Below are 9360 nucleotides of genomic sequence, written 5' to 3' on the forward strand. Positions count from 1 at the left end.
GAGCATGGCATAGGGAATGCAGGCGGCAGTAATGTAATGGCTATGTGTAGAGCCAGAGGGAAGATAATCAGGGAGATTGTTTCATAAACTGTATAAATGTTTAACCAATGTACTGTATACTTAAAACTAATAATAAAATAAAATGCTAAAAAATATTAGTTTCATAATATGCAGTGTGGGCAGGTAACACGGGCATTAAAAATGGAAATAGAGTTTTTTAATTAAATATATTTTTCTCTTTAAATTGTATTGCTCTTTTATTTGAAAAGTAATGTACACACTTATGGAAAATGAAAGAATAAGATTTTAGATATCACTTACCCAATGTAGCGATTACTCAATATGATGAGCAAGGCAACTTATTATATATTTTTTCTTGTCTTATTTATCTTCCAGGCTAGATATCCTAATCAAAATATTATTAAATAAAATTCAGATCTTTTTGAATGGTTTGCCAAATAAAATACAGAACCTCCAGTTAAAACTGAATTTAAGATAACAAGAATTTTAAAAATATATTTATGTCCCAAATACTGCATAGAATGTGTTTATACTGAAATATTATTTGTAGTTTATCTAAAATTTAAATTTAACTTGGCAGTTTGTATTTGTACTTGTTAAATCTGGCAACTCTATGAGTGAGATGAGGAAAAAAAAAGAGGTCTGTTTACCCTCATTAACTTATACTAATTTTTTACAAGAAGAAAGAAATCTTAATTTTTTTTATAAACAATCTACCACTTGATAATAGCTAAGTGAAAATAAAGGTGAAAAGAATAAGAAAGAAAAGGAAAGAAAAGAAAAACAAGCACATGGTATTTATAGTCTCAAAAATGTAAATTGAAGTGATCATATTGCACCTAACCAAAGTTACTTAAAATGTATAAAACAACAGAAGGTATTTATGAGTAGCTATTAGTTTTATGTTTTGAATATACTACAGGAAATTCATTTTGGTTTTGCAGATGATCAACACTGTTTGTATTTAATGGAGCAGTTCTAGGCTTTTGGTTTTTCAGATAGAATATGATTATGTGGCAGGCAGCTCATAGCTGAAAAGGAAATTCGGCTAAACATTTAGCCATTGGCCATACCATCTGTTGCCAGTTTCAGGAACAATGGTATTAATCAGTGAGTAATGGACACACTCTGCCTAGGCCCCATCTGCAGAGACCTCTCCTGATTATTTGTAGACCATTGGGGCTCGGAGAGAGCTTTCCCGTAAGGCCTTTAACACATGAGACCCCTACAGTCTGGAAAAGCCAAAGAATCTTCTTAGAAGCAGGGGCTATGGAATTTGAATGTTGGAGGGGTTTCTCGGAACCACAGGTGGTTAGAAGGAAGGGCTCAGAGTCTTGTCTTAAAGCTGCCATCTTGAAGCAAGCATCCTTACTTAAGAAGGAATGTTTATTTGGGCTAGCTGATGAAGCAGGTAAAAAAGGAGTGGTAGTGGCAGTCTTAACTGTTCACTCCATGGCATGCATTACTCCATGTTGTTGCCACTGACATCATTAGCAGTTGGCATGGGGTTTGAAGGCTCAGAAGAAAAGCTAGTGCTCTTAAATATGACGTAGAAAATTAAAAGAATATTGGGGAGGTACATTTCTAACCAGACTGTAAACTACATGCTGTCGCTGTAGTTTCTCTCATTTTGTTTTTACCTGGAAACATCTATCCACAATGCACACCTGACCCTGTCTCTTCTGAGAAACCTTCCTCTGGAATCTGCTGGCCTATTAGATGAAGGCTGAGCATGACAGTGGGTCTCATACAGGTGGGCCCTGCGAGGCTGATAACCTCCAGCTCTATCTGCTCCCTGTGCACCAGGCATCTGCTTGCCTCCTTTCTTCACCTTGCCCAGCTAACTCACCAACAATACTGACTTTGAGTTTTATAGGACTAGATACTATTTCATGCATGCATTTTCACCTCCTGTTTTTGTTTTTGTTTTGTTTTGTTTTGTTTTTGCTTCCAAGAAAGCCCTGCCCCTCCTCTCCCTCCACTTTCTTTTTCCCCGAAGTCTGCCTGGTGACCTATGTCTTCTCCAGAATTGCCTCAGATGTCATTTTCTGCAGGATTCTCTCTTTAGGACTCCTGATATCTCCAGGGTTAAAAAACTTTCTCGTTTATGCTATTTCTGTATCCTTCTCACACTTTATGTCATATCACTTTATTTGTTCATTTTGTTTACATGTCCTCATTCCATTCATAAGCTTCTTGACTACAGGGTACATCTTATTTTTTGTCTCTATTTCCCTGGTACCTAGACAGAGTCTGGTACATCATAAACAATCACCATGGGTAAATCGTTGGATGAATGAGTCCTAGATTTTAGGTTTAGGAATTATTCAATATTCAACTAATGTCAATTTATTCAATAACAATAAATTATTAAATAAATTTCAAAAACCTGAACTCCCATCTGTACTAATGGGACAGTGAATAGTGGTGCCCTTTCTGGGTCCATAGCTTTGAGATTCAAAACAGGGCTGTGCACAATAATTTTAGCTCCTGACTAGAGCTTTGACCCTATAATTTATTAATAAGTATATCTCTTGAATTTTTCATTATATTCCTACTTGTAAACCTCTCAGTTTATTTAGGGAAAGGAAGCAAACAACTGAAGTCTGATTTAAACCTTTTTTAAAATTATTATTTTATTTTATTTATTTATTTTAGGCAAGGCAACTCTTGGTTGATCTCACAGATTGCAAGGACTTTGTCAGTTTACAATCCCTCATTTTTTAAGCCAACAGCACCTGGTCTTCCTAGATGGTCTCCCATCCAAGTACTAACCAGGCCCGACCCTGCTTAGCAGCCAAGATCAGATGGGATTGGGCTTGTTCAGGGCAGCATGCCAGTAGACTGACTTAAACCTTTTTGATGTCTTGGAGCTGCTGGTCAGATTAAGAGAGGTTACAGGACAGGGAGATTTGTTAGGGCATGGGTTTTTCACAGATAGTAGTTAAGAAAACATAGTCAGTGGTAAAATAGAAACAAGAAAAACCCTAGGTAAGAGAAATCACAGTGCTCATATAATAGGGAGTAGCTGCTGTCACACACTCCATCAACACAAGCCTTTGGGTACCTGCTAATTTTCTGATTCAAGTCTTGGTTTGATATGAAATGTTACAGTCATCCTCTCTCCTTGAATTCAAGCATAAATAAATCCTTCCTTAGAAACATAAGTAGATTGCTTGTCAGTACCCCTCAAAGGCTTCTCTCTCTCAATAGGGAATGATTCATTCCACGTGGCATCAAGCCTCTTTGACTCATTTCTCATTGAAGTTGTACAAGTGACTAATAAGTGGGAAAGTTCTCTGGAGAAAGTAACTTGATTGTTTGTCAGTTTCTTGAATCTGTGTGAAGAATCCCTGAGAGCTGCTTTTGAATGGCTGTGCTTTTCGTTTTGATCATACATTATTAATTCAAAAATGGCTTAGAAGTGGCTGAAAAATTTTAGTTTTGCTCTTTCTCACAAATTTTAAACGGGAGGACTTCCACCATTAAACAAATTTTATAGATCAAGAATATATCCTAAACCTAAGCAGTAGCCTCTGAATTCATGATTATTTTATGAGAGTTGAAATGGAGTAAATGGAGTTTGAGGTTCTTAGAACGTGGTTCCTGGATTGAGACATCTCGGGAACAGGGGTCCTTCTTAGCTGTTGTCGATATTTTCTTATTTCCCTATTTCCCTCTCCTTTTATAAACTCTGCTCTAGTTCTACACTTTGTGATAGTAATGCTATCACTGAAACCAATGAGAATTGTGAACCTGTTATCTCCATGTGAGGCTAGTATCCATTTCTCTTAAAAACACTGACAGGATATATTTTTCTTCTCTCTCTAAGGACCTTAGATGACTCCTCAAAGAAAAAAAAATAGAGAAGGGGCTCTAGGTCATCACTGCTAAAAATAGCCCAGCTGTGTACCACCCTCTCCCCGCCTCCCCCCCCCACCCCACACACATTTAAATCTATGCATTCCTACTGATACCTCTGTTTCTGGTTCTGGTCCAACAACATACCATTCGTTCTACCTAGCCTTCCCCTTTCCTCATTTGTAACTCCTTTTGTCGACAGCAGGGAACCTTGCTTTTATTACCCACAACAGATTTACTTTCGCTCAGTCCTAATATACCATAAAATAGTTTCAGAATTGCTAACTTATTACCATGAGAAACATAGTTTACTTGAGTATATATTTGTGTACAGTTCTTTTTGTCTGTAGCCTTTTAGTATACAGATAAAATGCTATTTGCTGAAATTACTCAGGTTAATTCTTTTCTTTCCTACCCCCTTCAGTGTGTTTTTCTCATTCATTTGTAACACAATGGGGTTCATTTGTTATTGTTTGTATTCCATTTTGCCCCTCACCCTCTATCACTAGCTTTAGAGTGTCAGTTATAGTAGGATTGGGATTATGATGACGTTGAGCCTGACCGATGGGTAGATGCCAAGTTTATTAAAGAAGGTAAATGACTTGTATATACTTTATCTCTTCTATTTTCGATTAACCTGGACTCTGGAGACAAATCACTCTATGACAACCTAAAATCCACAGCCACATTATGGTTGCTTTTTAACCTCTTCTGTTTATCATTTTCCTTGGCCATTTCCTGGTCTCATTTTCATAAGAGTTTCTAATTGAGAGAGAAACTGGTTTTACGGCTCCTCCCTAATCTTTTTAATTTGTGAGGAGTTAGAAATGAATAGTCAAAAGGCTAAAAAGTAGGTAGTGGGTAAAGAGAAGAGACAGTTGTAAGAATAATTTATAAAATAAGTAATAGATATTTCAGTAGAATTGATGGTCAGTGATAGTCATATTGATTTATCAGTAATATAATTAAGAAAGGGCATGCCCTTCTAACCTCTAACCTGGGTTGCTTGGTGGGGCCAAGAGACACATCAAGCCAAGATGCCTTTGGGATTAACAGGGTCTTGTTAGTAAGACTCTGGGGTTGGCAGGGCCTCATTCCCCATAAAGTTTAGCTATGTGTTCTAGTTCTGCTCATTCCTACATGTATTCATTTATTTATTTAAGCATCCATTGACACAAACCTGAAGGATTTTGCAGGCGATGCACAATCGCTGTGTCTCTTCAAGCCTCCAAACATCTTTCTGCCCAGTACCACTGTCTCTGTTTTGTGACTGCCCTCAATATTAGACTCACGGACACCCAAATATTTGAGAGCTAAGCAAATAGAAGTCATGGAATTATGTTGTGAATCAACCACACAAAGAAAAAAAACAAAACAAAACTCAGGTCTCCTGCAGAGGAAGTTGTTTTGAAAATCTCATGCCACATACTGTCTTACTATCTAGACTTCAGGAGAAAGAGCTAACTATTTAGATGCCTTGCCTTAGTGCTCTTCCCCGAAGCAGTTCAAGCAACCCAGCCCAGACACGTATTTGAATCAGTATAAACAGGCTTCTCCAATTAATGGGGAAATACAGCTCAGTGTCAGTGCTGGGAAACCAAGGGCTGGTAGACCAAGGGTGGTGATTCATCAGGCAGGTCACAACAAGGCCAACACAAATTCTAAAATGTGTATTTCACTTGAATGCTGTTACTAGCACAGTAAACAGGACTACAAAACAATTACGTCAATACTACAAACAACAAGAAAAATTGCAAAAGGTGGAAGTAAGAAAGAGATTATTATAAACACCCCAGTCAAGAGTTTATAGTAATATTGAAGAGTAGGATGAAGTGTAAAACTTAGCAACCAGAATATTGATACCATCAGTTTGTTAGTAACATATTTCATTGAAAGAAAGATGCATAACTTCATGTGATGTATGTGCTTTATGTGTTTTATGAATTGGCTTATGATCTTTGTGGGAGGATAAGACAATTTGCACGGATAATCTCCTTCTCTCTCTCTCTCTTCTTTTCTTTATGTTTTCCATCTAATACACTGGGGAAAGGAAGTCTATTTTGTTTTACCTTGGAGCCTGATCAAAGTCAAAACATTTAATTGTGCAAGGACTGGACAGTGTATCTAACAATTCTTTATTCTCAAAAAATAAGACAAAATCTTCTCTATTTTTGTTGGCAATCTTATTTTTTTTTCTGTTTAATAATTTAAGTTATTATTTGGAATAATATTCCCAATAGAAATGTCCTTTATTATTTCTCAGGGGCTTGCATTTAAAATTAAAAAAAAAAAATGTTATTCCAGTCTCTTATTTCAGCATTTCATTCTGGGGAATCCATACCTACCCAGTGGCCTCCAAGGATTAGGCGGAAAGGTGTTTCCAGATGTCCAGATCTTATCTGAACCTCATCTGAATTATGTAAGGGCCTCACGTTTGTGCATTTGGGTTGGCTCTTCACTGGAAAATAGCTCACGTAAGGCTGTTGGTATTTCCTGCTCCTATTAGGCCAAAACTATTGTAATAACAGCTTTTTTTGGCTGATTTAGGTACCTTTGCTTCAAGTCCAGACCAGAATCAGGAAATGAAAAAGAGTGTGTGAAAAGGAAAACTACTGGGGTAGAGGTTTGGGGGTGGGGAAAGGAGAATTTCTCAATTTTTTTCATGGCACCATTATCGAACATGGAGAAGTCATTAAAAACAAAGAAAAGAAAAAAGAAAAAAAGATCTACTCTTAGTGGAAATTACCACTGGTCAGATTCTCTTCTATAACTTCTAATTCTGCTGTTGCATAGATGGGCTGAGTAGATCTGAGAGGCTGCAAGGTTCATCAGAGTAGTAGTTAGAATGCTTGATTTCTTTGCAAGTATTTGAAGGACTTATAGAACTTCAGCACAGGTCTTTAGGAAAGGAATGCAAATTAGAAATACAAAATTAGATATGAAAGTGAATATCTATAATGAGAAAAGATATACTAAAGATTACAAATTTTAAAAAACTGGCGAATGTCATATACATTACAAAATTCACAAAAACAATGCAATATTTTTATGAGCCTGACATACTTCTGTAATACTCTTTCCCCAATATTTTTTGGCTGTATACACTTCAACCGCCTCCTCAACGGATAACAATTGTGTAATATTTTCTACAGGGAATGGAATGATAATCCAGTCTTTATATGTGAAAACTTGTTTCTCTCCCACTACACACACCCACACACATCCAATACAGGATAATGTAGAAGAACCTGTACCTGTAGCCTTTGGTAGAAGCCAGCGGAATCAGCACAAAATGTGTGTGTGTGTGAGAGAGAGAGAGAGAGAAAAAGAGAGGGAGAGAGAGAGAGAGAGAGAGAGAGAGAGAGAGAGAGAGAGAGTGAGCGGGAGGTTAGGGGGTTAGGGGCTTGGGGGAGCACAGGCCTCAAATCCAGTTCTATACCAGGAAGTCTATGTGACTATACACACGAATGACTTTGGACCACAAAAGTGGATCCTGTAAAATTTAAACTATATATGGTAAGTCCTCAACTAACATCTTGGTAGGTTCTGCAACTTTAAGTAAAATGATGTATAACGAAACCAATTTTACCATAGACTAATTGACATGAACAATAATTAAGTTTCTACAGCACCTCATCAATATTGCAACAAAAAGATATTGAACGAAATGACATTATTTAAGGACCTGCTGTATATCCACAACTCAACTTTTCATTAACTGGATCCTAAAAACTCTCAGCCATCATCCAACATGAAGAGAAATCTGATGGAGGAGAAATTGATGTGGAAAGAAACAATGATATTTACCAGTTGTGATTTAATCACCAATTGTGAATAAAATGTCTCGCTCTTATAAACTTTATTGACATGTATGACCATGTGAGCACATTAGCGGTCCTCTTTTTCTTCCAGCATCTTTGAAAGAGCCTATGAAACAGGAGAGCCCTAGTGTTTAGCTGTCATTACCTTTATAGTAAATCTGCCTATGGTTATACATGAATGTTAGCAAGTGACCTAAGTCCTTGAATTCAGTTTCTACATCTGTGTATTGCACTGGATTCTGCTGAGGACCAGATAAGATAAGTACACATAATAGCTTGAAATGGACATACTCATCTGTTTTGTAACTTACTCAATACAAGCCTCATGTGCTTCACCTTCTAGATCTCACTAAAACTTTGCTTTCCCTCAGGACATTGGTTCTTGGGCACCTCTCTCAAGTGGGGGCTGCTTCACCCACACCTTCCTGTACCACAGGGCCTGGAGATGGAGTAGCTCCTTCTTAATCCTTATTGCCAATTACAGATAATTTCTTCTTCCTAATTTCTTCAAAATTCTAGAACTTTGTTCCACATGCCCTCTAATCTTCCTTTTTGCTATCAGCCTTCTGTTTTATTCACCTGACTAGAACGCAGGCTGCATATCAGTATACATTGTCTTCTATCCCCAGTAGTTAGAAGAGTGTCAGGCACCTAAAAAGTTTCAATCAATATTTGTTGAAAGAAAAAAGGAACATAAAGAGTGAAAGAGAAAAAACATCCGTCTTGCTCCCTCTTGCCTCCAATCAGATCTACAGCCTTCTAGGATCAGACATATTAATTTTCCCAACAGAGATCATGCCCAGTTCCATCTTCATGTCTTTGTTTCTGTGTTCTGTGTTCTGCAAAATAAAATATGTCACACCCTGCCCCTCAGCCTATCTTTAGAATTTTTTTCCTATAAGCCATCTCACATCTGATATCCTTGACAGAGCTTGTACTGGCTGTCGAAGCCAACCCAATTTCTTCCTTTTGGCTCTTACTATACTTGGAGCTAATAACTTCTATACAGTATTTACCATAAGTTTTGGCAATAATTGTAATTTGAGTGTGACAGGAGCCTTAGTTATGTCTGCTCAGTTAATGCACATCCACCTTAAAGGCTGAGACCATTTCTTAATCTTTTTTTATATCCCTTACTATGTCTAAACCTGTGCTAGATATATGGCTTAATAAATATATATCGATCTATTGATAACAATCACATGGCAATTAAAAGCAAAATGTTAAGCTTATTTTTATCTTTAAAGATAAAATGTGTGTGTATTTACATACATACAAAAATTAGATACAATTTTATACCAAATCGAAAAAGGCATAAAGGTAAACAATTATTTGGATTATCTTCACTGTTACAGAAAAGTCAATAAAAGTTCAGTGAATTCTGACTCAGCTTATGTAATTGGGGATCGAAGTCTCCCAATATGTATGCAAAGCAGTCTTAACTCTGAGGCCAGAGGCCCTGATCCTCCCTAGGGCACGTCTTTATTGTGACAGCTGCTGGGAAAACATCACCACCTGCAGTAACCTGTGCCACTGCTGGTGGTGATGTTTTCCAATACCTGGCCATCTTAGGACAACTCACGAAGTTAGAACCACTTTCTGTTTCACAGGCTGGATGACTTTGAATAAAGTTTCAGTATTTGAGGGCTAGGGCACA

At 37.2% G+C, this 9360-nt stretch overlaps 1 pseudogene; it reads right to left on the reverse strand.

The window, feature by feature from the left end:
- Positions 1–2747: 2747 nt before the first annotated feature.
- Positions 2748–2866, reverse strand: LOC118606674 (annotated as a pseudogene).
- Positions 2867–9360: the final 6494 nt, after the last annotated feature.

Source organism: Rousettus aegyptiacus, unplaced genomic scaffold, assembly GCF_014176215.1.
Source record: "Rousettus aegyptiacus isolate mRouAeg1 unplaced genomic scaffold, mRouAeg1.p scaffold_m13_p_1, whole genome shotgun sequence".
NCBI classification, from domain to species: Eukaryota; Metazoa; Chordata; class Mammalia; order Chiroptera; family Pteropodidae; genus Rousettus; species Rousettus aegyptiacus.